This window comes from Myotis davidii, unplaced genomic scaffold (genome assembly GCF_000327345.1).
Source record: "Myotis davidii unplaced genomic scaffold, ASM32734v1 scaffold452, whole genome shotgun sequence".
Lineage (NCBI taxonomy): Eukaryota > Metazoa > Chordata > Mammalia > Chiroptera > Vespertilionidae > Myotis > Myotis davidii.
Window position 1 is genome coordinate 1,043,377 of NW_006284245.1, and position 5,742 is coordinate 1,049,118.

The window sequence follows — 5,742 nt, forward strand, 5'->3', positions numbered from 1 at the left end:
AATGACACTGCTATTTCTCTTCAGAGAAGCAATAAAAGGTCAAGAAATGTAACTGCCTGCGGATAGCAATGCTTTGTGACACCTGTAGTAATAGGGAGAAAATGTATAGTCATTGAGTGAAAACAGGAAAGGACCTATGATTTATGGTGTCTCCATAGGCCCTCAATTGTACTTTCATTACAAGTGGCAGCCTCTGAAGTCATTTGTGAGCTTGTATGACTTTTGTATTTAGCAATGTTGCATGCTCACATAATTGCTATTAAAAGTAATACATTTTTCTGAAACGTACAACCTACGAAGAGTATTTATTGAGCGCACGCATGCCAGGTGCTTGAGAAAGTGCCGAGGGTGATAAAGGAGAAGCACAAGCCTCAGCCCCCTGTGGTGGTCACACCCCCATTCCAGCCTCACCCTTTCCCGGCCTTTACTGCAATTATTTTGACTCCATTCCACCAAGGGAGCCTGCTTCCTGGATTTATCATCTACCAGAGCCAACTCTTACATCCTCAGCCCCAACATCACTCCTGTGATTCTTACTTGCTCATCTGCAGGCAGTAATTTAATATCAGAAGAAAGACGGGTGTTTACCAGAATCTCCTGAAAGTTTTTACAACACTCACTCCTCCACCATCTCACACGCGGATTCATTCACTCACAACACTCTCTTCCCTTGAACGCAGTCCTATGCAACTTTGCTATCTCTCCTCCCACCCTCACTCCCAGCCACTTGAGAACCAGAGATCTAGAAGAAGTTCAAGTTTCCCAGATGCACCTGCCCTGTTCACTCCACTGAAAGCTTTAAAATACAGTGCTCACAGACACCCAGGGCCTTACTATTTGAGAAGTAAAGTCTCGGCATAGAGGAGCCAAGAGAATTTAACTCCTTTTATCTTGCTGTTGCTCTCTCTTCATCATTTCCCCACACGCAGGCAGTAAAGGCTGAGCGGAGACTAAAGTGGGATGGACTCTGGAGAAAGCCAGCGTCGCACAGCACTCAGCCCGAGTCCAGGGCAAGTCTTGAGCCAAACAAGGCAGGTATAACTGTAGCTCTTTCAGTTCATCTTACTGAGGGCACAGGATAAAACACTACATAGGGCCGTGGGGCAAACTGCAGCAGTGCAGCGAGTCTGCACCCCCTCCAGAGTCTCGTCTCTTGTATATATTTTTGCATCTGTCTGGTCCAGGACATGGGGATTTGGGATCCTGCCCAGCTCTCATCATTAAGCCAAAAAGAACAAAACTATCTGACTACAACTGGTTAACTGTGGGCGCATCCCATATCCTGCCTAAGATTTAAAACCTCACCTGAGGTTTTAAAATCCTATTTTCTTTCTGACCTTAGTGGTTCTGTTAATTATCTTTTATTCTTCACTGACTTTGCCCTTTTCCACAAATATGTACTCAGGTTCTCAAGTTCCCCTCTTTCCGTCACCACTTATATTTCTCAAAATAGTAACCTATGCGTTCTGCCTTCATGCTTCTCCTCCTTATTTCTTATCTTTCTGCATTTTGACTTCCAATTAAAATGTTCTCATTACGAACGACATCTGCGGTAACTCCCAGACTCTCAGTAATTGTCATTGACGTCCTGGCCACTGTGGAAATGAAAAAGAGATGATGGTACAGAGGACTCAGGCTTCACCTAAAATAAAATTTAATGACTTTATCATTTTAATTGATAGCTGCGTGACTGGATAGAGCTAAATAACAAAGTCTTCTTAAGGAAGGAATCTACATGACCCAAGAAAAAGTCCATTTGCTCCTCCAAGTTCACATCTTCCATCAAAAGTGGATGTGTCCCCTCCCTTTGCCCACATTCTCCCCATGTTAGGTGGCTACAGCCTCAGATCTTGCAGTGCTCATCTCTTCATGGGGCAGTTGCCATGTGTACAGGCTTGAACCTGGATGCCGGGCATCTAAAGATGGACCTGTTCTCTCCTGGTGTTTTTGAGTTCTGTGTTCTATTGAATTCTGGGATAACTGCCAGTGATACATCACTAGTTCCTCTCAACAGCAGCCACATACAAGCAAAAACACCCAACTTCCCTGGCCCCAGTCCCACTCCAGTTCTCTGAATGAGATCTATACAAGCATAGCAATCTCAATGGCCCAATACATTACAGCGTTTATATACGTTTACTAGCTTACCCTGTGGCATGTAATTCTGTTCACCACGGGACCTTTTTTTGAGATGCTTCATTTGCCTGCCTATTCTTCCCCCCTCACCCCCAGATAAGTTTGTTGTTTTTGTTCCTTTCTCTTGGGCAGTTTCCCACTCTTCTTGACTAGGTCCTCCTTTTCTACCTCCCCACTAACTGCTGTGGTTCCTTCCCTGGGGTTCCATACTTATTTCTATTCTCCAATCCCACTCTTCAGATGACCTCTTCCACTCCAACACCATTGGTCACCCTATTTACATGACCAATCCACATCTTCATCGCCAACCCAAAGCTCACTTCTGACCATCTGACCTACTGGATAGATCAACATGGATTTCCCAAAATCATCTTAGTATTAAACATTCTGACACTAAATCCAGTAAACGATGCCATTCTCCATATGTGTTTCTTCATTTGCGACAGGGTTCATATAACAGCAGCACTGCTTTCCCAGCAACCTCAACTCAACATTCTGAGTTTTTTTAACTCTTCTTCCTCCACTTTTCCCCCCAAGTCCATCAATTCTAAGCCTTAGCTACTTCTTGAAACAGCCCACTTCTTTTTGTCTACACGTCAAACTTTTAAATCATCACTTAGCTAATATAATACAATGGCCTGCTCGCCAGGGCCTACCTCATCTGGCACACTTTCTATCTATCTTGCAACCAGATGTATCTTTCTAATGCATAAGTGATGATTTCACTCCTCTATTTAAAAAATCCTTCAATTTAGCCAGACAAAATTTTTAACATAAGTGTCACATTTTATATTTATGTAACTTTGTGCTCTGTGTTAGCTATCTTCCTGTTCATAAGATCTTCTTCATGCTTGTTGGCAAATTCTTATTGATCCTTTTAGAATATGTTTTACCTTTTTTCTTTGGAGCCTTTCTGAATTATATTCCCACTCCCAAGTCCCACCCTAAGAAATTAGCTATTCTATACTCCTTGCTCCCCTAATATTTGCTAATCACAACTATTTGTTTACATGTGTGTTTCTCCAACTTAGAATAAGCTCTTTGTATCTTCATTGTCTATTAATACTCAATAAATATTTGTAAATGAATGCCTGTCCAACTGAAACTCACAATATAGCTACGAGACAAAAATCACACACAAATTAAGAGAAAATGCAATTCAGAGATAAAGTTGATAGTTGAAAATAGTGAAGACTGTATAATATTGCCCTAGGAAAGGCAACTTGATTTCTATCACTCTTTTATAGTTTATGCCATAGTCATTATTTTTAAATTTGATTCTCAGATTGTATGCTGCATGTTTCATACACACAGAGATTTGATATGACTTATATTGATGAGATGTCCAGTAGGATAATGTATAAATAAATGAGCCAGTCAGTGCAAGCCTGATGAAGGTATTTCTTAGCATTCTGTAGTGTGAATTTCCTTCAGTTTGCTGGACTTGAAAACAGCTAAAAGAAGGGGATTGTATCTTAGTCCCCTGGCCTAATTAACACATTAGCCAGACAAGAAGATTGTGGAGACTTTTGTGAACAAGAAGACTGTGGAGTTACTAAGAATATGCTTTACAGAAATACACCCTAATTTACTCTAATAGCCTAAAGAAATGGGAGTTCTGATAGAATATGATGAACTTCAAAATGGCAGGAATCCATGGGGACAATAATATGAAGAGAATAAGAAATATATTTTTCTATACTCAAGAAAGGATGCTAACATATGTGTATAGAACCTGAAAATCTTTGTCCTGAATATTGCATCTATAGGAAAACACAAAAAATAGTGGCAATGGAAATAACACTGGAAATCAAACAGGACTAAAGAAGCATTGTGTGCATTATGACTCTGAAACTAAGAAATAAGAACGTTCAAGTTCATGATGAAGGTTCTCCCAATAGAACACAAGTTTGCACTTGGGCTTCGGTGAGTCACTGTACACATTTCATTGAGTAGGACGATATGACTATTATGACTTTTTACTCAGATGATTCCCAGGCCTTTGTAACACAGAACTGGGAAAAGAGATCTAGACATAGGTCAGAATGATAAGAGAAAAAGATTTTTTATGAAGAATCAGTATCAGAGTTGTTCTTCATTAAGGACAAACCAAGTAATGGTTCAAGCAGATTAAAACAATTTTTTTTGCAAGTGAACTGTATTCACATAATAAAAGGGCAAAAAATTAGAGAGTAAGAAAAGCAATGAAGCTGAGGTTTCTAAAAGAAAGTTTGGGAGGTTTGACAATAGATTTCAATGAAAAAAATAGTCAAAGATAATTGAGGAGAGAAAAGAATATTTTTATAGGGTGTGAAATAGACCTTCTTTAACATTCTTAGAGATATATGCATATGTGAGACTTTTGAATGTGGTTCCATACAAAGACAGGACCATGTGACACCCTCAGGTTTATTACAGTATATTAATTTAGTAGTAATGGTAAGGCAAGTCCATACATATACAGGATGTCCCAAAAAATGTATACACACTTTTTTCTGATAGCTCAATTGGTGTATAGTTCTTTTCAGATTTAATCCATTAGAACTAATAATTATTCAAAGTGTATATACATTTTTGGGACACCTTATATATGATAAGGGTCTGACTCTGATGAGCTATAACAGATGAACATGGGACATGGCATGCAGATTCTGGGAGAAAAATATTGCTCAACAAGAATGATCATGGAGAAGGATACACTGGAATGATGTCTTGAAATGTTTATTTCATTGAAGAAACAAAGGTTAGACATTCTGCATAGAAAAAAATGGCATAACTTGAGGTACACAGGTAGAAAAACATGGGGTCATAATATTTTTCAAATAATGGATGTTGGCTAGAGCACCCTATAGGAGTGCTCAGTCCAAGGAGAGACGCTGGAGCAGGTGGAGGTGTAGAAACCTGAGACCCTAAGGAGGACCTGGGAGCCTCTGGAGCTGGTGAAGGTCACTGAGGACTCAAGACTGTGCCCAATAACCCGGCCACAGTGGGCAGGGCAGCTCCGAGAGCTCACTCCCGGTGAAGACTATGGGCATCAGGCCAAGTCCTGGGCACAAAGACCCTAAGACACATGAGGTCCCTGCCAAGGAGCCTAACATAGAAATGAAAGAATTCTGAAAGTGAGAGAGAAGTGTTTGAAGATGGGCTAAGGGCTTTGAGAGGAAAGGCCACAAAAGGACTTATTTCAAGGTTAAGACTCCAGGAGCTAAAAACCCCCAATGTCCGAGGGAATGTGAGCAGCAGTGGAGATGCACACAGCTTGTGCACACAGGACCCTCCCTGTCAAAGCAGCTGCTGCTGTCCTTTACCCAAACTTGCTATTGTGTGCAGACACACTCCTCGGTTTTACAGGCACCACACGTCCCTGCTGACTACATACATATCTTTCATACAGCTCCACAGGAAGGGGGGTCTAAGACTCCTTGATCTTTTCTCAGGGTAACAATAACTGTCAGGTTCTGAACACATTTGGATGCTTGAATATATTACCTGCATTCCTCACAATTCCTCTGAAACATGAACACACATAACCCCTTATAAGTGATACGGCTCGGAGTGTTCAAATGCTTGTCCAAGACCTTGGGGTGTGCAAGTTGCAAAGCCAGG

At 40.8% G+C, this 5,742-nt stretch overlaps 1 protein-coding gene across 3 annotated transcripts in view; it reads left to right on the forward strand.

Annotated features, from left to right (window-relative positions):
• PKIA (protein kinase (cAMP-dependent, catalytic) inhibitor alpha) overlaps positions 1–5,439 on the forward strand; it is a 32,817-nt gene extending 27,378 nt beyond the window's left edge. For 2 of the 3 annotated variants that reach the window (XM_006754292.2, XM_015568711.1), the window contains exon 3: positions 1–3,522. This exon is cut by the window's left edge and continues 3,189 nt beyond it. The gene's annotated coding sequence lies outside the window, so the exon portion shown is untranslated. Of the gene's footprint in view, positions 3,523–5,427 lie in introns of those variants that run through there. The other variant, XR_001515112.1, reaches the window with a different exon arrangement.
• Positions 5,440–5,742: the final 303 nt, after the last annotated feature.